We start from the raw sequence: 24,451 nt of genomic DNA, 5'->3' as shown, positions 1-24,451 counted from the left end.
TGATGGCCCTCCCTCCAACCCCCATTCCTCTCCTGCTGGTGCTTCAGTGCTGGGCAATGAGCTGCTCTCAGAATCTGGGGAGAAATTCTGGGGCAGTCACTTCCTGAGAGTATTTTGAGTAAAAACAGTCAACCAAGAATATGAAAACTACAAACATACATCAATGGAGGTAACCCACTCTAGCCATTCACATCCATCCAAGGCAACTGAAGTGTATTTGAGGGCAGGAATGCACTAAAGAAATCTGAACAGAAAGTTCCCAGTTGCAGGAAGAGTAACAGAAGGGGAAGGTGCTCTCCTAACTTCTGACTGCTGACCTTCTTGGCAGGTATGCAATTACCCATGGAGATGGGTGCATCCAGCTATCAAAATGTCATAATATCCTCTTCTGAGGTCGCTCACGCGATTCCCCTTGCTCTGATTTCAGGCCCCCAAACAGATTTTTGATAATGATTTGCCAGCCCACGTAGACATTCCTGCAGGGAAAGTATTGCTCTGAACAAGTTTCTGATTAGTTGGCGTTTGTTCTTCTTACTGTTGGCATTTGGTTTAGACTTTTAAGGGTCTGGCTGGTATGATTCATTTCCCTTGAGTCTGCTTATCTCTGGGTGTACTGACAAAATGGAGTTTCCAGGCTGGCAAAGCTGAGAGCTAGAGACTCTGGCTGCTCTGGGACACCCTCTGAGCAGTCAGTCAGTTCCCTCCCCTTGACCTCTTGATTTAAACCGCGTTTTGCAGTTTCTGATTCTGGGAATGTGTCCTTTCCCGTACCCCTTCCAGCTGGAGGTCGGAGCTTTTCTCTAGGGTCTCAGCACCAGGAAAGAGGCAGGCAAACCTTCAAGGGACAAACCTTGAAGGGGAGAAATGTACTTCATAAGCTTCAGAGTGTTTACGTAAATGATCAACCCCGTGGCTTGCTGGTCAGACTTGGTACATCTGGGAGCTGCTACTGCTGTAACTGCCAGTCACCACAGGGGTGCAGTACAGACTGGACCAGCATCCTTTGGTGTCACCCGGAAGCTAGTTCAGATTCAGAATCTTGGTCCACAACCCAGAACTACTGCCTCAGAACCTTCATTTTAACAAGATTCTCTCCGGATTATTCATTTGCACCTTAAAGTTTGAGGTGCTGGTCTGCTCTAGAGGACTACCTGGCTCTGATGCAGCCCTTCATTATTTACCTTGTGAGTACTTGGGGTTACTAGAAAGGACCTGCCTGAGTCTGCTGGGCCTCATCGTCTACTGGGCTTCATTGATGAGGGTGACATTGAGGGTTTTTTTTTTTTTTTTTAATTTATTTTTATTTTTGGCTGCGTTGGGTCTTCGTTGCTGCACGCGGGCTTCCTCTAGTTGCAGTGAGCGGGGGCTACTCTTCGTTGCAGTGCATGGGCTTCTCATTGCGGTGGCTTCTCTTGTTGCGGAGCACGGGCTCTAGGCGTGCAGGCTTCAGTAGTTGTGACTCACAGGCTCTAGAGCGCAGGCTCAGTAGTTGTGGCGCATGGGCTTAGTTGCTCCGCGGCATGTGAGATCTTCCCGGACCAGGGCTCGAACCCGTGTCCCCTGCACTGGCAGGCGGATTCTTAACCACTGCGCAACCAGGGAGGTCCCATTGAGGTTTTGAGGAGGAGAAGATGGAGTTCTGGGAGGGAGTCACCGAGGGCCCATGTTTGGGAGCATCTAGGAAGGAGGAAGCAGCCCTGGACTTCCACTAGGAGGTACTGCACCCCAGGAAGTGGATGTAGAATGCTGAGGCTGGATAAAACTTAGCCTAGAAGATACCACTTTGGATTTAGCCCCGATAACACTGAGCCCATTCCTCAGGGATTCTCTGGATATTTAGGACTCAAGTTCCAGTCATTCATTCATTCAGTAAACTAGCATATTTTAGCTCTTAAAGTGCTGTACCTCATGGGGGGCTGCAAAGCTGTATATGATCCTTCTTGCCCAAAATAGTTTATTTTCCAGCTGAAAGAAAATGCTAGTCCACAGGCAACAGTCAGAAAACAACACAAGGAATGCTGTAGAAGAGACATCTCTTGATGCAATGGAAGGAAACTCTCCAAGGAAGAGCTAACATAAACTTCCAGAATTGTAAAATAATTGAAGTTTATTTTCAGCACTTCCGGCACCCTCATTCTGATCCCCTTCTACCTCTTTGTGTTGTCCTTATCTCATTCATTCTCGTTCATTTATCAACAGTATTTACTAACAGCCTACTATGTGCTAGGCACTGTTCTAGGTTCTGGGGTTATAGTAATGAATAAGACAGATGGGTTGTTCTCATAGACCTATAGTCTAGTGCAGGAATCAGAAAGGAATGTTAAATAAAAAATAAACAAAAGAATGTGTGCCAATGGAAAATAACGTGATATAGTGTCCTCCTGTTCCCTGCCTATTATCCACCCATGTACCGCCTCAGCTCCTTTGTCTGTACAAAGTAAGATGACTGATAATAGTAAGTGTTGCCTTTTAATAGGGATGGAAGTTTTACACTAAAAAGAAAAACTCTAACCCAGAGTGGCCCACATGTGTCATAAAGAGCCTTCAGATGTGAGGCAGTCTTGTGTGGACAGCGTGAGGAGGACTCCGTGGCGAGCTGCGTGGACCTGCAATATAATCCAGTACAAGCAGGTGGATGCTGAGGGCCAGTGAGCAGGACCAGATGACCCTATAGGTAGGTCAAGAACTTGCCAAGGACACAAGGAAAACAAAACATCCACCCAGAAATTAAGAAAATTTTTTGAAAGAATAAAAAGCAGTGAAGTGATCAATTTCAGGACGAATAAAAACCACCAGAACTTTGTTGGGAAAAAATAAACTATAAAATAATTATTTAAAAAACTTCCAGTTACATATGAGGCAACATAATTTTTTCAGTGCTTAAGACCTTGGGAGGTTTAATCGAGCCCCGTTGACACCCTAAATCAGTCCCCTGGATCAGAGATGCAACCCCTAGGGAAAGAAAGGGAGGAGGGGACCCTGAATTAACATTGTATTGCTGTCACTAGGTTGAACATACTTGGATAGATAATAAATTTGGTAAGCAAAGAAGTAAAATTGCATTTTTTTTTGCATTCTTGAGTTTGTCAACTGAGATGTGCACCTCATATATGTGCCAAGTGACTAGCATAGAGGTGCTCAATATACATTAGTTGGTCTCTTGTTCCCAGGTACTTCTGTCTACACCCACAAAAAAAAAAGCCATGGGAAGATCCTACAGGACTATTCCTGTCATGAGGCCTAAAACTCATTCTTGAGTCAAGAAGATTGCAGGAGCCACGTCTCAGAAGCAAAGGTCAAAATCAGTGGTTTCCAAACATTATTCTAGAGCTCGTAAGCAGGGATGAATTTTTCATCATGGAATGAGAAAAAATAACGTTAATGTGGTAGGCTTTTCAAAAGGCTAAACGTGTTTAATTCAAAGAACTGTTGTCTAGGCTAAGTTATGGTCTTCCTACTTTTGAGGTGTTACAGTGACTTCTTAAAAAGTAGGTGATAATTTTTTTAAAGTCTTTAAATTTGGAAAAATTAAAAATTGGCAATCCTATTTTGGTCTCCAAAATTACTTTTGAAATTTTACTGGTCAGTGAAATCTAAAAGTACAAAGCTCACTACAGAGCCCAGAGAGCAAAGCATCAGACTGAGAAGAGATGGTCCTCAGTTTGTAGTGGGTCTGCAGAGAAATGCTTAGAGGGAGAAGGGTCCCTGTTCTGTCAGGCAATGGTCCAGCCTAACCCCTATCCACCCACCTAACAAATAGTAGTCCCTAGTATGATCTGTGCTAGGCCTTGGAGATACAAATTCGAATAAAACATTCTTACTCAGAGATCATGTTACAAATTCGAATAAAATATTCTTACTCAGAGATCATGTCAGTGCAGGGTTAATCAGATGAGTGAAGAAGTAATTACAGCTATATACATACAAAGTATATTGGAACTTAAATCATTCATTCCTCCAGGATATGACATTTGAGCTGGGTTCCAAGGCATGCAGAGTAGTTTTCCTGGCAGAGAAGGTGAAAGGGTATTCTAGGCAGAGAGAAAGGCACAAACAAAGGCCAGGAAGTGTGAACAAACAGCATAGGGAAAGATAAAGCTGTGACGTAAGATATGGAGGGGAGAGTGGATGGAGATGTGGACTGAGAGAAAAACACACAATGTAAGTTGTGAGTTAAGTTTTATCTGAGGACCTTACTGAGGACTATAGCCCAGGAAACAGCCTTTCAGATAGCTCTGAGGAACTGCTCCAAAGAGGTAAGGGAGGAGCCAGGATATATATAAGCTTTTTTGCTGGGAAAACGTAGTCAAGCATCAAAAGATTACTGCTAATTACAACAAACAGGTATCTCAAGTTAGCGATTTTAGTGCTTTTCTGTGTCTGGGAAAATGCAAGCATCTGAATTCATTTGAAAATTTTTCTTAGATATGCATCTTAACTATCTAAAGGCCACTGTACCCAAAGCATAGAATGTTTCCTTTGTTTCTTCATCCTGAATTCCCCTAAGGGCACACTGTCTGTGGGCAACTGCAGTGGCTGATGGCCTGATCCTTGTAGAACTGGAACGGCAGGCAACATTTTTTTTTTCTTAATAGAGAGCAAGGGTGGAGCCAAATTGATGAATCTCTTGCCCCTTATTGAGACAGGACTTTATCCTGGAGGCTGGTGGATAGTGACATTTTGTGATAACTTATTGCTTTGGGGATCCCTTGAAAGTTATAGGCTTGTTCTCCAAAATAGTGCAGCTATGATAGAATGTCAGGAATTCACAGAGGCTTTTTTTTTTTTTTAATTGAAGCATAGTTGATTTACAACGTTGTGGCAGTCTCTGCTGTCCAGCAGAGTGACTCAGTTACACACATAGAGACATGCTTTTTTAAAAATATTCTTTTCCGTTATGGTTTATCCCAGGAGACTGGATATAGTTCTATGCACAGAGGCTCTCTTATAAGCATTGTAGGACCATTTAAGTCTCCAGTTTTAAGCAGAAGAAGGACATAATCGCATCTTCCTTTTAGAAAGGTGAGGTGTAAATGGGTAATTATTGACAAAAGTCTTAATTCAAAGGAGAGATAGAAGAGGATTTCAGCCCCCTGGTCTGGTGGTTGAGGTTGGGGCTTGGGGACTAATCTAGGGGGAGAGGCTCTTCCCTCACATCACACCCGTAGGTGTTTCCTCTTGAGCTCAGAGGTAGAGGGGATGGACATGTTGGATGAAGGGAATGAATGTGAAGCTTGAGAGAAGGTCTAATATCAAGGGTGGAATATTTTCTAGAATCACAGTAGTCAAATAGTATGAAAATAGATGTATCCGTGTTACCCTTATGTATATATACTATATTGTTAGTATTGAGATGTGGATATACAAATTCAAATGTAACTTTAAGAGGGAGAGACACATGCACAGGTTGCAACAAACTGACTTGACCCTTACTTTCCCCAACTTCCTCGTAAATTTCAGAGTCAAACTACTTCTGTGTCATCACTACTCTTTGGTTCAGTAGCCTCAGACTGAGTCTAGATGAATTCCTTTCTTACCATATCATCAAAGCTACTAAGAACTCCTTTTCCACTTAATTCTCTTTAGATCAAATGCTCTGAGAGAACTTGTGGTGGTTTTAAAATATGTTCACAAATTCTTTGATACTCCTCTCTTCCAGAGGTAGAGCTTTATTTCCCTCCCTGGACTGAGGGCTGGACTTAGTGACTCCTTCAAACAAATAGAATGAAGTAGAAGTGATGGTGTTTCACTTCCTAGATGAGGTCATAAAGTGCATGTCGCTTCCTTTTTGCTGTCTCTCAGATCACTAGCTCTGAAGGAAGCCAGCCACCATGTCAAGAGGACACTCAAGCAGTCCCATGGAGAGACCCATGAGGTGAGGAACTGAGGCCTTCTGCCACAACAGGCATCAAAGAAATGAGATTTTTGGCCAATAGCCATGTGAGTGAGCCTCCTTGAAAGCAGATCCTCCAGCCTCAGCCAGACCTTCAGATGACTGCAGCCCTGGCTGACATCTTGACTGCAATTTCTTGAGAAACCCTGAACCAAACCACTCATCTAAGTCATTTCCAAATTCCTGAGTTAAGAAACTGTGAGATAACCAATGTTTATCTTTTTTTTTTTTAATTTATTTATTTTTTGGCTGTGTTGGGTCTTCGTATCTGTGAGGGCTTTCTCTAGTTGCGGCGAGCGGGGGCCACTCTTCATCGCGGTGCGCAGGCCTCTCACTATCGCGACCTCTCTTGTTGCGGAGCACAGACTCCAGACATTCAGGCTCAGTAGTTGTGGCTCACGGGCCTAGTTGCTCAGCGGCATGTGGGATCTTCCCAGACCAGGGCTCGAACCTGTGTCCCCTGCATTAGCAGGCAGATTCTCAACCACTGTGCCACCAGGGAAGCCCTGTCATTTTAAGCTGCTAAATTTTCGGGTAATTGTTACACTGTGATCGATAATGAATACAGATTTTGTTACCAGAGGTGGGGCGCTGCCATAACAAAAACGCAGAATGTGAAAGTGGCTTTAGAACTCGGCAGACACTGGAAAAACTTTGAGGAGAGTGTTAGTATAAGTCCAAATAGCCTTGAAGAGACTGTCTTCCTCAGTTTCCCCATCTGTAAAATGAACAATTTGGGCTGGATGAATACCTAAATATTTTATAATTCTCTTAATCTTTATCTAATCAAGGTCTATAAATAATATTACCCTAAACAAAGTAGTTATAGGAGACAGCGAATAACTGACCCAAGGCATAATTCCCCAAGGCATAGCTCCACAACAGAGACAAGAGGCCCTGCACCTGACTTTTGTGCTGTCTGTAAACCTGGTTTCAGCCTGGTTTAATCTCAGGAAACTGAAGCTGGCTCTACCTTTAACAGGTTGCTTCAACAGCTCACAACCACATGCCCCACAAGGAGTAGGGGTTTCTGATTCTTTAACAAAGTCTGGTCCAGAGAAGAAGGTTCTTTATATTCGTTCTTCACCTCAATGATTTAACTAAAAGGTTGTCCAGAATAAGATTGTTTTTCTTCTTACCACTGAATTTTACAAATCTCTGTCCTTATATATATTGCTAGTGTCATCCTGTCACTGCATGGGACCCCTTCAAGGGCCCAAGAGTGGGCTCTTGTCCAACACTCGGAAATGAATTGTCCGAGGAGACACACGTACTGACAAAGCAAAAGATTTTATTGAAGAGGGGCACTCAAGTGGAGAGCAGCAGGGTAAGGGAACCCAGGAGAACTGCTCTGCCTTGTGGCTTGCAGTCTCAGGTTTTATGGTGGTGGGGTTAGCTTTCCAGGTCGTTTCTGGCCAATCATCTTGCTTGTGCCTTCATTTGGTCCAGTCAGGGCCCTTCCGGGTGGTGCGCGCATCTCTCAGTCACAATGGTTTTCATCGTGAGGGTTTCTGGGAGGTTGGCGAGACGTATTATGCACTGGTGTCTCCTCCCCTTCTTGACCCCTCGTGGGTTTTCCCTGGGTTGCTTTTGGACCCTTCACGGGTTGTGTGTTCTTTTGAAGCATCCTGAGGTGGGAGACTTAAGCAAATCTGTTATTGTTGTGCCTGGCCAGGGTGGGCAGTTTCAGCCAATGGTTCCCTAACAATCCTATCATCTTTAATTTGCTTGGGTCTCAGAAGGCCGTAGTACAGATTTCATGACTCTTGAAAAGAAAATTGTTGGAATGCTTTATTTATATATAAATTGTATTCATAAGTTATTCAGATATATATGAATGGCTATTTTGGCAGCGGAAACCCCAGCAATTTTTAATGGGCCCTAAAAAAAAAATTGTTGGGTCTGTGCTGAGTGATTTAGGGGCCTGCTTTCCTGGAAACCAGCAAGGCAATGAATGCTCAGCCACTAGACAACAGAGTATCTTTTTTTTTTTTTTTTCACACACACACACACTGTATTTTATTTTTACAAGAGATAAATAGACTGACACCAAGCATTGTACATGGATGACCACAACAAAAGCAACAATGATTGCAATTACCTAACATGAAACACACTCATACTATGTCATAATATTGACATTCAGTCCAGTAATCCTCCACTGTAACAGCTCCTTTACTTTGCAGTGAAAATTGATTTGTATATTCTTTGCCTCTGAGTCCTTGTGTGATTTTTTTTTTTTAATTCAAACAGAAAGTCACAAAAATTATGCTCATCCTTATCAGTTCACTCAGTCCCATGTAATTAATTTTTTTTTCAACTTGATATTTTGTTAACACTTTTATGAGTTCATCAGTTTTTCATTAGAGTTCTGAAAATGCTTATTCATTCATTTCAGCAGTACAGTCAGTTACCAGAAACCTGTACTTGTCAGAGTCTTTTCCATGAATTTCTTGAAGATGAAACCCTTTTATAGGAACATATTTGCAAAAGCATCACAGTACACCCAGAACTGTCTGTAAATGACAGAAGACTTAAAAATGACTACGGTTAAAGATTTGATGAAAGTTCATAATAATGCAGTTGACAGCAAAATTAGTTATTTCTGAGATATACATTTTAAAGTAATAACTAGGATTATGACTTATAACATTATACCAGAACATATAAGATTTTTAGAAATTTCATGTAATGTCTGAAACATTTATATTAACATATTTCCATACAAATAACCCAATGAAAGTTTAGTATTAGTTGTTTTGTTTGTTTTTTTATACTGCAGGTTCTTATTAGTCATCAATTTTATACACATCAGTGTATACAAGTCAATCCCAATCGCCCAATTCAGCACACCACCATCCCCACCCACCGCAGTTTTCCCCCCTTGGTGTGCATATGTCTGTTCTCTACATCTGTGTCTCAACTTCTGCCCTGCAAACTGGCTCATCTGTACCATTTTTCTAGGTTCCAAACACATGCGTTAATATACGATATTTGTGTGTCTCTTTCTGACTTACTTCACTCTGTATGACAGTCTCTAGATCCATCCACATCTCAACAAATGACCCAATTTCGTTCCTTTTTATGGCTGAGTAATATTCCATTGTATATATGTACCACACCTTCTTTATCCATTCGTCTGTTGATGGGCATTTAGGTTGCTTCCATGACCTGGCTATTGTAAATAGTGCAGCAATGAACATTCGGGTGCATGTGTCATTTTGAATTACGGTTTTCTCTGGGTATATGCCCAGTAGTGGGATTGCTGGGTCATATGGTAATTCTATTTTTAGTTTTTTAAGGAACCTCCATATTGTTCTCCATAGTGGCTGTATCAATTTACATTCCCACCAACAGTGCAAGAGGTTTCCCTTTTCTCCACACCCTCTCCAGCATTTGTTGTTTGTAGATTTTCTGATGATGCCCATTCTAACTGGTGTGAGGTGATACCTCATTGTAGTTTTGATTTGCATTTCTCTAATAATTAATGATGTTGAGCATATTTTCATGTGCTTCGTGGCCGTCTGTATGTCTTCTTTGGAGAAATGTCTATTTAGATCTTCTGCCCATTTTTGGATTGGGTTGTTTGTTTCTTTAATATTGAGCTGCATGAGCTGTTTATATATTTTGGAGATTAATCCTTTGTCCGTTGATTCGTTTGCAAATATTTTCTCCCATTCTGAGGGTTGTCTTTTCGTCTTGCTTATGGTTTCCTTTGCTGTGCAAAAGCTTTGAAGTTTCATTAGGTCCCATTTGTTTATTTTTGTTTTTATTTCCATTACTCTAGGAGGTGGATCAAAAAAGATCTTGCTGTGATTTATGTCAAAGACTGTTCTTCCTATGTTTTCCTCTAAGAGTTTTACAGTGTCCGGTCTTACGTTTAGGTCTCGAATCCATTTTGAGTTTATTTTTGTGTATGGTGTTAGGGAGTGTTCTAATTTCATTCTTTTACATGTAGCTGTTGAGTTTTCCCAGCACCACTTATTGAAGAGACTGTCTTTTCTCCATTGTATATCCTTGCCTCCTTTGTCATAGATTAGTTGACCATAGGTACGTGGGTTTATCTCTGGGCTTTCTATACTGTTCCATTGATCTGTGTTTCTGTTTTTGTGCCAGTACCATATTGTCTTGATAACTGCAGCTTTGTAGTATAGTCTGAAGTCAGGGAGTCTGATTCCTCCAGCTCCGTTTTTTCCCCTCAAGACTGCTTTGGCTATTCGGGGTCTTTTGTGTCTCCATACAAATTTTAAGATTTTTTGTTCTAGCTCCATAAAAAATGCCATTGGTAATTTGATAGGGGTTGCATTGAATCTGTAGATTGCTTTGGGTAGTATAGTCATTTTCACAATACTGATTCTTCCAATCCAAGAACATGGTATATCTCTCCATCTGTTGGTATCATCTTTAATTTCTTTCATCAGTATCTTATAGTTTTCTGCCTACAGGTCTTTTGTCTCCCTAGGTAGGTTTGTTCCTAGGTATTTTATTCTTTTTGTTGCAATGGTAAATGGGAGTGTTTCATTAATTTCTCTTTCAGATTTTTCATCATTAGTGTATAGGAATGCAAGAGATTTCTGTGCATTAATTTTGTATTCTGCAACTTTACCAAATTCATTGATTAGCTCTAGTAGTTTTCTGGTGGCATCTTTAGGATTCTCTATATATAGTATCATGTCATCTGCAAACAGTGACAGCTTTACTTCTTCTTTTACAATTTGTATTCCTTTTATTTCTTTTTCTTCTCTGATTGCCGTGGCTAGGACTTCCAAAACTATGTTGAATAATAGTGGTGAGAGTGGACATCCTTGTCTTGTTCCTGATTCTAGAGGAAATGCTTTCAGTTTTTCACCATTGAGAATGATGTTTGCTGTGGGTTTGTCGTATATGGCCTTTATTATGTTGAGGTAGGTTCCCTCTGTGCCCACTTTCTGGAGAGTTTTTATCATAAATGGGTGTGGAATTTTGTCAGAAGCTTTTTCTCCATCAATTGAGATGATCATATGGTTTTTATTCTTCAGTTTGTTCATATGGTGTATCACATTGATTGATTTGCGTATATTGAAGAATCCTTGCATCCTTGGGATAAATCCCACTTGATCATGGTGTGTGGTCCTTTTAATGTGTTGTTGGATTCTGTTTGCTAGTATTTTGTTGAGGATTTTTGCATCTATATTCATCAGTGATATTGGTCTGTAATTTTCTTTTTTTGTAGTATCTTTGTCTGGTTTTGGTATCAGGGTGATGGTGGCCTCATAGAATGAGTTTGGGAGTGTTCCTTCCTCTGCAATTTTTTGGAAGAGTTTGAGAAGGATGGGTGTTAAGTCTTCTCTAAATGTTTGATGGAATTCACCTGTGAAGCCATCTGGTCCTGGACTTTTGTTTGTTGGAAGATTTTTAATCACAGTTTGAATTTCATTACTTGTGATTGGTCTGTTCATATTTTCTATTTCTTCCTGGTTCAGTCTTAGAAGGCTATACCTTTCTAAGAATTTGTCCATTTCTTCCAGGTTGTCCATTTTGTTGGCATAGAGTTGCTTGTAGTAGTCTCTTAGGATGCTTTGTATTTCTGCCGTGTCTGTTTTACCTTCTCCTTTTTCATTTCTAATTTTATTGGTTTGAGTCCTCTCCCTCTTTTTCTTGATGAGTCTGACTAATGGTTTATCAATTTTGTTTATCTTCTCAAAGAACCAGCTTTTAGTTTTATTGATCTTTGCTATTGTTTTCTTTGTTTCTATTTCATTTATTTCTTCTCTGATCTTTATGACTTCTTTCCTTCTGCTAACTTTGGGTTTTGTTTGTTCTTCTTTCTCTAGTTCCTTTAGGTGTATGGTTAGATTGTTTATTTGAGGTTTTTCTTGTTTCTTGAGGTAGACTTGTATAGCTATAAACTTCCCTCTTAGAACTGCTTTTGCTGCATCCCATAGTTTTTGGATCATCGTGTTTTCATTGTCATTTGTCTCTAGGTATTTTTTGATTTCCTCTTTGATTTCTTCAGTGATCTCTTGGTTATTTAGTAACATATTGTTTAGCCTCCATGTGTTTGTGTTTTTTACGTTTTTTTCCCTGTAATTCATTTCTAATCTCATAGCGTTGTGGTCAGAAAAGATGCTTGATATGATTTCAATTTTCTTAAATTTACTGAGGCTTGATTTGTGACCCAAGGTGTGATCTAGCCTGGAGAATGTTCCGTACGCAGTTGAGCAGAAAGTGTAATCTGCTGTTTTTGGATAGAATGTCCTATAAATATCAATTAAATCTATCTGGTCTATTGTGTCATTTAAAGCTTCTGTTTCTTTATTTATTTTCTTCTTGGATGATCTGTCCATTGGTGTAAGTGAGGTGTTAAAGTCCCCCACTATTATTGTGTTACTGTTGATTTCCGCTCTTTTTTTTTTTTAATTTTTTGTTTATTATTTATTTATTATGTTTTTATTTTTGGCTGTGTTGGGTCTTCGTTTCTGTGTGAGGGCTTTCTCCAGTTGCGGCGAGTGGGGGCCACTCTTCATCGTGGTGCGCGGGCCTCTCACTATCGCAGCCTCTCTTGTTGCGGAGCAGAGGCTCCAGACGCTCAGGCTCAGTAGTTGTGGCTCACGGGCCCAGCTGCTCCGCGGCATGTAGGATCCTCCCAGACCAGGGCTCGAACCCGTGTCCCCTGCATTGGCAGGCAGACTCCCAACCACTGCGCCACCAGGGAAGCCCCTCCGCTCTTATAGCTGTTAGCAGTTGCCTTATGTATTGAGGTGCTCCTATGTTGGGTGCATATGTATTTATAATTGTTATATCTTCTTCTTGGATTGATCCCTTGATCATTGTGTAGTGTCCTTCCTTGTGTCTTGTAACATTCTTTATTTTAAAGTCTGTTTTATCTGATATGAGTATTGCTACTCCAGCTTTGTTTTGATTTCCATTTGCATGGAATATCTTTTTCTATCCCCGCACTTTCAGTCTGTGTGTGTCCCTAGGTCTGAAGTGGGTCTCTTGTAGACAGCATATATATGGGTCTTGTTTTTGTATCCATTCAGCACACCTGTGTCTTTTGGTTGGAGCATTTAATCCATTCACGTTTAAGGTAATTATTGATATATATGTTCCTATGACCATTTTCTTAATTGTTTTGGGTTTGCTTTTGTAGGGCCTTTTCTTCTCGTGTTTCCCACTTAGAGAAGTTCCTTTAGCATTTGTTGTGGAGCTAGTTTGGTGGTGCTGAATTCTCTTAGCTTTTGCTTCTCTGTAAAGCTTTTGATTTCTCCATCGAATCTGAATGAGATCCTTGCTCGGTAGAGTAATCTTGGTTGTAGGTTCTTCCCTTTCATCACTTTAAGTATATCATGCCACTTCCTTCTGGCTTGTAGAGTTTCTGCTGAGAAATCAGCTGTTAACCTTATGGGCGTTCCCTTGTATGTTATTTGTTGTTTTTCCCTTGCTGCTTTCGATAATTTTTCTTTGTCTTTAATTTTTGCCATTTGATTACTATGTGTGTCGGCGTGTTTCTCCTTGGGTTTATCCTGTATGGGACTCTCTGCGCTTCTTGGACTTGGGTGGCTATTTCCTTTCCCATGTTAGGGAAGTTTTCGACTATAATCTCTTCAAATATTTTCTCTGGTCCTTTCTCTCTCTCTTCTCCTTCTGGGACCCCTATAATGCAAATGTTGTTGCGTTTAATGTTGTCCCAGAGGTGTCTAAGGCTGTCTTCATTTCTTTTCATTCTTTTTTCTTTATTCTGTTCTGCAGCAGTGAATTCTACCATTTTGTCTTCCAGGTCACTTATCCGTTCTCCTGCCTCAGTTATTCTGCTATTGATTCCTTCTAGTGTAGTTTTCATTTCAGTTTTTCTATTGTTCATCTTTGTTTGTTTGTTCTTTAATTCTTCTAGTTCTTTGTTAAACATTTCTTGCATCTTCTCAATCTTTGCCTCCATTCTTTTTCCGAGGTCCTGGATCATCTTCACTTCATTATTCTGAATTCTTTTTCTGGAAGGTTGCCTATCTCCACTTCATTTAGTTGTTTTTCTGGGGTTTTATCTTGTTCCTTCATCTGGTACATAGCCCTCTGCCTTTTCATCTTGTCTGTCTTTCTGTGAATGTGGTTTTTTTTCCACAGGCTGCAGGAATGTAGTTCTTCTTGCTTCTGCTGTCTGCCCTCAGGTGGATGAGGCTATCTAATAGGCTTGTGGAAGTTTCCTGATGGGAGGGACTGGTGGTGGGTAGAGATGACTGTTGCTCTGGTGGGCAGAGCTCAGTAAAACTTTAATCCGCTTGACTGTTGATGGGTGGGGCTGGGTTCCTTCCCTGTTGGTTTTTTGGCCTGAGGCAACCCAACACTGAAGCCTACCTGGGCTCTTTTGTGGGGCTAATGACAAACTCTGGGAGGGCTCACGCCAAGGAGTACTTTCCAGAACTTCTGCTGCCAGTGTCCTTGTCCCCATGGTGAGCCACAGCCACCCCCCACCTCTGCAGGAGACCTTCCAACACTAGCAGGTAGGTCTGGTTTAGTCTCCCCTGGGGTCACTGCTCCTTCCCCTGGGTCCCGATGCACACACTACTTTGTGTGTGCCCTCCAAGAGTGGAGTCTCTGTTTCCCCCAGTCCTGTCGAAGCCCTGCAATCAAATCCCACTAGCCTTCAAAGTCTGATTCTCTAGGAATTCCTCCTCCAGTTGCCAGACCCCCAGGCTGGGAAGCCTGACGTGGGGCTCAGAACCTTCACTCCAGTGGGTGGACTTCTGTGGTATAAGTGTTCTCCAGTGTGTGAGTCACCCACTTGGCAGTTATGGGATTTGATTTTACTGTGATTGCGCCCCTCCTACTGTCTCATTGTGGCTTCTCCTTTGTCTTTGGATGTGGGGTATCTTTTTTGGTGAGTACCAGTGTCTTCCTGTCGATGATTGTCCAGCAGATAGTTGTGATTCTGGTGTTCTCACAAGAGGGAGTGAGAGCACGTCCTTCTACTCTGCCATCTTGGTTCCTCCCGACAACAGAGTATCTTGATATTCTACAGAACAGCTGGTGACTCACCCTAAGACATTTCCAGGGTTGCAAAGGCCCAACATTTTAATGAGGCAGAAGGTTGGGATTGGAAAATATGCAGAAAATAAGTCTGATAACACTTCTTAACAATTTCATAGAAAAACCCTTATGTTTCCAGTGGTCTCTTTTTAGGTCCCCTCCTAAGCAGTTGGTTGTGTATCAGTTTGGAAAGGGCAGTAGTCTTTGTGATTAATGTCCAGGATTATGGCTACCCCAAGACATGGCAGTGATATAGGTACAGTTGTCAGTCAACAGAGTTCTCCCACCTCCTGTCTCTGGCCAACTTACATACTCCTCCCCTTCCCCTTCAGCCTGTTCTAATAGAGTGCCCTCCTGCTACCCTCTTCCTACCCTGGCCCCCCCCTCACATATATATGTATAACTTTCTAATCAGGTCCCATACCCTGGGGCCCTGTTCTTTAATTTCCAAGATAATCAGTTAATCATTTAAGGTCTTATCTTAAATGCTTTATAATTGTTTATTAACCTTTGCTGAGGATTATGCTTTGCCAGCATCAAGTGCTTTATTGTAGTTTTCTATCTTCTGGGAAATAGGGGAAAAACTATCAAGTAAGCAAACCTGGTTTGCTGATTTTAGCTTCACATTCTTGTAGACACCAGCTCTGGTTCCTAAGCTTTCCCTCCCAGGGATCTTGAACCTTCTTTCCTCCAATTAAATATATCTCTTTATCCAGTTCCCTTCAGAAGGAGTCAGCTGACCTACTAAGTTGTTGAAGGGTGTTAAAAATATTATCCTCCTACCCCAAAGTAACATGATCATTTTAATGGAGACATCTTTTTTTTTCCTTTTTTTAGATTTAATCCTCACAAAACCCCTTTCAGATAGGTACTGTTAACATCCTTATTTCAAACATGCTCTGTGCCTCATTGCCAGTAAGTAGCAGAGCCTGGGTTTGAAACCAGGAAGTATAGCTCCAGAATTAATGGAGACATCTTAAGCCCAGCCCACCTCCTTGATGCTGAGACCCTGAGACCAAGACAGACTAAGAGAGAAGACTCTCTGTACCACCAGGGCTTCATAGTATACCTGGATCTTCAAAGCGTTCTTGTCCTGCAGAATCTGCCTCATTTGTGACTTAATATTTAAGATGTGGCGAAGGAGAAATGGAGTGTGAGAAAAAGCAGTGTTGTGTCCATTTATGTGGAATAAAAGATGTATAACAGGGGCTTCCCTGGTGGCGCAGTGGTTGAGAATCTGCCTGCCAATGCAGGAGACACGGGTTCGAGCCCTGGTCTGGGAAGATCCCACATGCCGCGGAGCAACTAGGCCCGTGAGCCACAATTACTGAGCCTGCGCGTCTGGAGCCTGTGCTCCGCAACAAGAGAGGCCGCGATAATAAGAGGCCTGTGCGCCGCGATGAAGAGTGGCCCCCACTTGCCGCAACTAGAGAAAAGCCCTTGCACAGAAACGAAGACCAAACACAGCCATAAATAAATAAATAAATAAATAAACTTTTAAAAAAAAGAAAAAAAAAAAGATGTATAACAGGAAGAAATTTGGCTTGGATAAGAGTGGGCCTAGAAGGTATGTCTGCTCATTGGAACCTCTCTGAGCATAAATCTTGAAGCATTATAGAGGAAGCAGGTGTCTTGTTCTGCTCAGGTTGTCATAACAAAATACCATAGACTGGGTGGCTAAACAACAGAAATTTATTTGTGCTGGCCAATTTATTTTCTGGCGAGGACTCCGTTCCTGACTTGCAGATGGCCACCTTTTTGCTTTGTCCTCACATGGTGGAGAGAGAGTGACCACTCTGGTGTCTCTTCTTATAAGAACGCTAATCCTATTGGATTAGGGCCCTGCCCTTATGACCTCATTAAACCTTAATTACTTCCTTACTATAAATATAGTCACATTAAGGTTTAGGGGTTCAACATATGAATTTGGTGGGGGGTGTGGGGGAGGGACACAGTTCAGCACATTAGCAGCAGGGAAGGCTTAATCCAGACCCCTTGCTCTGTGCCCAGAAAGTTGGGGGCATGTCCTCCAGTGGTAGAGCCAGCATTCTACTATTTTGGAAGCAGGGATTAGAGGCAGGGGTGAGGCTTATAAATCTCTGCTAGGAGCTGAAGGGCACCCTGGGTACATGTAGTGATACAGTATTTAGTGTTCGCTTCACACATTCTGCTGCCTATCTCTCAGCATCAGAAGTTCGTTTGCTCAGAAGCTCTAACACCTGTGGCCCACAGGTCCACAGCCTGGGGCCAATAGGTGTTCAATTTTAGGGTCTTGAGAAGGACTCCCTGGCCTCCAATATTCATTTAGTCAACAACTAAAGAGCCAGGCAATGATCTAGGCACTGGGGAAATAATCCTGAATCAGACAAAGTCTACCTCCCTCATTTGCTCACCAATTCTTCAAAGCCCTTTACAGAGCACAGAAACTACATGGTTACTTCCTGACTCTGGTTCCCAGGGAAGCAGCCAATCTCAGATCTTTTCCTGAGGACAGATTTTGATCAGGCTGGAGAGGAGGAAGACAGAGGATGGAGAAAAGGAAAAAGAGAGAGGGGGCTTTACCTCCAAAGACTCTCTTTGCTGGCTTCCTGTTTATCTGTGCTGTCCTTAGTGCATGTCTCAGACATGGCCCCTCCTCTCTTCGCCCCTGTCTGACCCAGGTTGGACCCTATTTCCCTCTACTCTCAGGTGATATGGACAATGGTTTCCTTGGAAAGGCTTGCAGAGGTGGAGAGGAGAGGAGTGAAGCGAGGAGATGGTAGCAACCACTCTGTTCCATCTTTCTCACAGGCAGCTCCCACTCTTTTAGGCCATGGAGTCAACAGGACTGGAAAAGTTCTTGAGAACTTGATGACGTATAGACTGAATCACAGGCGGAGTTTGCAGACTTCAAAGCTAGTGCAGCCCGGCTGCCCTTCCCTACTGTCAGAATTGCCTTAATTCCTTTCAGGAGAATGCCATTATACTTATCTTCGTTGCAACACTGCTTGTGGAAGGCTTTATCAGTAACTGGAGCAGCTTCCTGAGGAGATGTGAACTGAGGGGTGAATCAGTGCTCCAGCTACAATGCCCCTATCAGCACCCTCTGATTAGGGGAGACAAGGCAATTTTGGGACCTACCGATTGGGAGTTTGTGATTCTCCTTGAGAAATACCCAACTGTCTGGATTCAAAACTAAGATTTCCACTTAACAGAAGTTGGGCAAGTTGTTTAACCTCTCTAAGTCCTGGTTTTTATAAAATAGGGGTTTTAAAAAGCAGTAACTATTGGACTTCCCTGGTGGCACAGTGGTTAAGAATCCACCTGCCAATGCAGGGGACACAGGTTCAAGCCCTGGTGGGGGAAGATCCCTCATGCCATGGAGCAACTAAGCCTGTGTGTCACAACTACTGAAGCCCGCGTGCCTAGAGCCCGTGCTCCACAACAAGAGAAGCCACCGCAATGAGAAGTCCGCGCACTGTAACGAAGAGTAGCCCCCACAGCTCGCGGCAACTGGAGAAAGCCCACGTGCAGCAACGAAGACCCAACACAGCCAAAAATAAATAACTAAATTTATTTTTTAAAAAAGCAGTAATTATCTTGGAGGGGGTTGGGAGGATTCAGTGAGATAATGCATGAAAGGCCCTTGGCTCAGAGCTTGGAACCTAGTAAGCTCTCCATAAAGGTTAGCTATTTTTATTAATAATAACTGAGTTTTTGGTAATCACATTAGGACATGCTTTGTGTGAGCCTTTTCTCTCTCCCCCTAAAGGCCTCTGTCAGGTTCCACTGAGCTCATTCAGTGCTCTGACGTGGAGCTTGACAAAACCTCATCAGTGTCTGGACTGGGCCCGTGGTGCCTGGGTGCCAAGCTTAAGCAAGACCTCCCAGGCAGTCACCACTAAGGCTGCATTCTCCTATTATGAAGATAGGGGATATACACTGATTCTTGCCATACTATTTCAAAGAGTTATTGCCAGGATCCAGTGTGTCAATGTACAGGAATGTAATTCATGCAAGAAAAAAAGCCATACAGATTCAGTGCAACACCTTGTCATAGTTCCTATCCCAAAGAGGTTACAATACAGCTAAGGGGATATAACTTAAACCAAGTGATAACAGTATACATGTGACTGAAGTGTTAGCCACTTGGATGTCCCCAAAGTCCTCTGGCCTACTGGGAACCCCCATCCTTCAATATTTAAATAAAATTGTCTTGAACCCGCATCTCCTGTAGAGTGAGAATAATCACCATCATTCCCAATCTTTCTGAGAATTCTTGGGGCCCCTCTCCTTGTTGTCTCTGGCTCTGTTTGAACACTTCTGCTGAATTTTCTAACTTTGCTGGATGGGCTGCCTTTTTTTTTTTCAATATCATATCCCTGCCCCCACCTCCACCCCAGCAGCCCTGAACACCATCTGGCTTCCTGAATTCTCCAAGCATCACTGGCACTGAGCTGTATGTGTAGCAGATTTTACTGAAGACTTGAGGGAAGGAAGGTGAAGTTCTAGCTCAGTACAGCAAATGTTAAATGTCCCTTTCCCTAATTGCCCCTGAAAAGACCTCACTGGCCCGCTTTTTATGTAGAGACCCAGCAACCACCCTATTGCTCCATTTCCTTCTTCTCCTGCCATCTTCTACCTGCTCCTCCTAGGTTCAATAATTCATGCTATATTACTTATGTAGGACAAAATAGACACACCATCTATTGAATGCTTACTTTGTACCAGGTACTATGCTAAGTGCTTTTACGTTTCTCAAATAACACGCGTTCTCACTTTCCTTTGCTCCATGGAGCTTCTGACTCCAAATCTTTCTAATCCTGCCTTAAAAGTAAAACAAAACAAAACAAACAAACAAAAACCCACCCACCAAAAAACCAAAAACCAAAAAACCATACACACAAAAACCCAAAGAGACAAACCCTGAAGTGGTTAATAACAAATAGTTTGGCCAAGGATTACTTTCTTATTACTTGTTTTCCAAACAAGGATAGACTTTTACCAATGGGATATAGTTAGAGCATCTAGGGGGAGGGTCAGGAGTGAGAAACCAACACCAACTTTCCTAGACTTTGTCCACCTCACAATTTAGCCATGGAAAATAATTGGCCAACTATAAATCAATAAGGAATACTAGAGGTCAGACTTTTCTAATCAAAACCCAAGCTAAAAGTCTCCCAAGAAGTTCAGCAAATAGAGAATAAAGGTTCTAGTCATAGTCCTGTAAGACTAATTGTGGGAGGTAGTTGTTAACGCTGAATCTCTGGAACACATGAGCGTGCTCACAGGGCCTCGCTGGGTTCTCCACAAGCATCATCCATTCGCATCATAAAGCCTTGACTGCTCATCTACCTGCTCCGTGACAAACACGCCCTGAGCACTGTCTGCCTCAGTCTCCAGCTCCACTCTGCAAGGACTGAGGAGGCCCCCGCAGGCATTCCCGAGGCTGTTTGAGTTCTCTCTATCACAGCTTTCTCAGGCAAAGCACTGCAAGGTATAAGTAGGAGAGGTGGGAAACAGAGAGGAAGGGGTTTGAGAGAGAGAGAGAGAGGAAAGAGGAAGGGAGGTAGAGTCAGAGAGATAGAGAAATTACAAACAGGATGTCGGGAAAGAATCTTTAGGAATAAGATTCCTTAACACCAGGGCGGAGAGCTTATAATTCCTTAGGATTTAACCATATTTTCACTCTGCTTTCTGTAGTGAGATAACATGTGGTTGATCTTTCAATTAAGTATTTCTAGAAACTCTTTACTGAAAAAGCAGGTTATCCAGCACTTGGTCATTGAATTGGCCAAGACTAGTGCTGCGGAACGGAAGGGTATTTATCACCTCCCTCCTCTATTTCCACGCCCTCCACACATTCAGTGTCTCACTACTCTGAAAGGAACCCGTGTGGGAGACAAAGCTACAGAGAAAAAGACCTTAAATTTCTCATAGGCAAAATTTTAAAAAGCAGCAGAATTCCATGAAAAATGGCAAACATTTCAAAAAATAAATCATAGTTGGATGTGTAAGACATTAAAAAATAAGGGGGTGGGCTTCCCTGGTGGCACAGTGGTTGAGAATCTGCCTGCCAATGCAGGGGACACGGGTTCATGCCCTGGTCTGGGAAGATCCCACATGCCGCGGAGCACCTGGGTCCGTGAGCCACAACTACTGAGCCTGCGCGTCTGGAGCCTGTGCTCCACAACAAGAGAGGCCGCGATAGTGAGAGGCCCACGCATTGCGATGAAGAGTGGCCCGCGCTTGCCGCAACTAGAGAAAGCCCTCGCACGGAAACGAAGACCCAACACAGCCAATAATAAATAAATTAAAAATAAATAAATAAATAAGGGGGTGCTTGGAAAACACTAGTCATCACCACCCCTTTAAACTTGCCTTTGTTTTTTTTTTTTAACTTTTAATTTTATATTGGGGTATAGCCGATTAACAATGTTGTGATAGTTTCAGGTACACAGCAAAGCGACTCAGCCATACATATACATGTATCCATTCTCCCCCAAACTCCCAACCAGGGCGTCCCATCCAGCCTCCCCTCCCATCCAGGCTGCCACGTAACATTGAGCAGAGTTCCCTGTGCTATACAGTAGGTCCTTGTTGAAAGCAAATTTTTTTTTTGGCCATGCCACACAGCATGCAGGATCTTAGTTCCCTGACTGAGGATTGAACCCCTACCCTCTGCAATGGAAGCACGGAGTCTTAACCACTGGACCACCAGGCACCAGGGAAGTCCCAATAAGATCTTTTTTTTTTTTTTTTTTCCTTTGGTCACACTGTGCGGCCTGCGGGATCTTAGTTACCCAACCAGGGATTAAACCCACACCCCCTGCACTGGGAGCGTGGAGTCTTAACCACTGGACCGCCAGGGAAGTCCCTAAACCTGCCTTTTTATTTTGGCCATACTGCAGGGCATGTGGGATCTTAGTTCCCCAAACAGGGATCAAACCCCATGCCCCCTGCATTGGAAGCGTGGAGTATTAACCACTGGACTGCTAAGGAAGTCCCTAAACCTGCCATTTTAACTGTCCCCAGTAATTCACATGGCCTGGTGTTCAGGGTCAACCCTTTTAAAACTTGTGACATTGAAGAAGTGGATCTTTAGATGCTTTCCTTTGCCCCCTACTCCATGTCTTGTTTTCTCCTTCACAAGGTCTTCTCTCTGGTGAGAGGGAACAAAGGTCCTAGCTCTAACTCAAGCTCTATACCTGGCTCTAACACATGCCTACTTCTACACAGGGCCAAGTGAGGAAAGCACCACTGGGGGGACAGAAGGAGAAAAGTAAGTAAAAGGAATGCTTTACCTAGTGGGTAACAGAGGGGATTTGGGAGGAGATGGCATCTGAGAAGATAACTGTAATTTTGTGTTTAGAACAATTAGTGCTGAGACATCAGTGGATCTTCTAAGTGGAAAGGTTTTTGGGAAGACAGGAGAATGAGGGGAGACTTCTCAAGGTGACCGTTAGAGAGAGGGACTGGATGTCATCTCCATGAAGTGGAAGGTGTGTAATAGGCTGTCGGGTTCACTGAGGGCCTGAGTGCACCACCAGCAGAGCACAGGGTCCTTACACCATGCTCACCAGGCAGCTGCTTGCAGCTTGATAACGGGCGTTACCCACAGTCAGTTCAGTTGTGGTTAATAGGAAGATCTTAAAGGTCCATTTTGCTCTAAAAATCTATAAGATTCTACAAGATAACCTGCTCCACCCCTCCAGACAGCAGCTATTTTATGACCCTGGCTGGCACCAAGGCCAGATGGAATTGAGCAAGGGAGGAATGGGAGGGCCTAGAAGTTCTTCTCCTTGGAACTTTGATTTCTTCAATCACCCTCTTGAAAGCAGGATAATTTCCAAATCTGTTCTCTTCATTAGGTGGTAACAAGATAATATAATACTATATCCACTTAACATTAGCTCAGCCAATGATTAGAAAGTTGAATTTTCAGTTTGTTGGTTCTCTGCCTTTCCTCTAAATATAATTTCTTCATTTTAAACAAATTTTCTGCATTTTCTCGAAAGGTTGCTAAATGACATTAGCACAGCATGAACCCTGGCAGATCTATCCTTAGAGCTCAAGAAGGGATAACCCACGTGGGAAGATGTTAGCTCTTAAACTAATGCTATTTTGTTACAGCCAACTACCATTCTATTTACAAAATGACAGGCAACATTTTTTTATATAGATGTCTGCTCCACCTCTACCCCTCCGCTCAGCCCTCCAGTGTAATCTGCTATTGTTTGCAGCTACCGCTTTAGATCTGGAAGTCCTGGAAGGTAGAAGTGAAGACTTTTTAATTGTATCCATTCCTGCTATAGAACCCAATACTTGTCTTCACAGGCCTTTGTTAAAATGCCTCTTCCCAGAGGACAGGACCCTTGTCTGTGTGGGTCACAACTGTATGCTCAGCATCTAAGGCTGCATCCAGCACAATTAGTAGGCACTCAGATATTACTTAGAGAGTTCCACTTCTGGCCAAGATGGAGTAACAGGGACCAGACTTACTGTCTCATTCTAAACAACTAAAAAGTCCTGACCAAATATATGGAACAATGATTTTCAGATGTTGGACAACAGGCAGCACAGGATGGTGATCCTTGAAAGAAGGGTGATAAAATGAACCCTATGATTGTCTCAGCTTACTGCCTGGAGAGAGTTTCCAGGCCGTAGCTCAGAGAAGTGCGAAAGGGCCCAGTGATCTCGTGGAGTTCAGAGTTCAGTTCAAGGTGGCTGGAATTCACAGGGCAGAGTACTGAGGAGGAGAGAGTAATAGAAAGCTGATGAGGACATGCATGTGAGGAAACCAATGAGGCCTGAGAAAGATGAACTGGAAAAGAGCAGGCAGAAAAATCCTCAGAGCTCACGTAGAACTGGGAAACTATTAACCCAAGTGGAAAGACCTCCTAATCCTTGGGGCAGTGAGTAGAGTTCTCAGAAAAGGACTGCCTCATAGAGCCAAATTAGTCCTAGTTTAAAGGCTGTTTTGTTTTTGTTTTGGCCACGCAGCATGTGGGATCTTAGTTCCATGTGGGATCTTAGTTCCCTGACCAGGGATTGAACCCACACCCCCTGCAGTGGACATGCAGAGTCTTAACTGCCAGAGAAGTCCCTTTAAAAGCTGTTTTGGACCTATATAACAACCCAGAAAAAAACAAGACTTGCTAGATTCAAGCTGTTTCCAAGTAATAACTTAGCTACATCCTAGAATGAAGTCCAAAAATATTTAAAGGAATACAGAAAATACAACACCCAACTATGTAAAACTCATATTAACTGTCATCTGACTTTAAAGTACCATCTTACTTTAAAAAAATTTTAATTTACTTTATGTAATAAAGCATAAAAATAAGGCTCATAACAAGGGGGAAAATCAATCAATAGAAAAAACACAGAAATGACCCATGATAGATTTAGAGGACAAAATCATTAAAACAAGTATTTTAATACATCCCATATGTATTAAAATATGTTCAAGAAGGTAGAGAAAGTAATGAGCTTAATGAGGAGAGAAATAGAAGATATTAAAAAAAAAGAAATTATAAAAAAGATATAAGTTTGAAATTAAACTTCTAGAGATAA

General features: G+C 42.4%; 1 protein-coding gene across 10 annotated transcripts in view; it reads left to right on the top strand.

Moving 5' to 3' along the window:
• The window catches only part of SLC28A2 (solute carrier family 28 member 2), an 81,778-nt gene that overhangs the window by 1,773 nt on the left and 55,554 nt on the right, over nucleotides 1-24,451 (top strand). The window contains exons 1-2 of one of the 10 annotated variants that reach the window (XM_059913378.1): nucleotides 2,503-2,674; nucleotides 5,803-5,875. The exons of 6 other annotated variants lie outside the window; for them this stretch is intronic. The gene's annotated coding sequence lies outside the window, so the exon portion shown is untranslated. Of the gene's footprint in view, nucleotides 1-780; nucleotides 1,185-2,502; nucleotides 2,675-5,802; nucleotides 5,876-24,451 lie in introns of those variants that run through there. 3 more of the 10 variants (XM_059913381.1, XM_059913383.1, XM_059913382.1) reach the window with 3 other exon arrangements.

This window comes from Balaenoptera ricei, chromosome 2 (genome assembly GCF_028023285.1).
Source record: "Balaenoptera ricei isolate mBalRic1 chromosome 2, mBalRic1.hap2, whole genome shotgun sequence".
NCBI classification, from domain to species: domain Eukaryota; kingdom Metazoa; phylum Chordata; class Mammalia; order Artiodactyla; family Balaenopteridae; genus Balaenoptera; species Balaenoptera ricei.
Note: the sequence above shows the minus strand (reverse complement) of the source record. Positions and strands in the feature narration are given on the sequence as shown.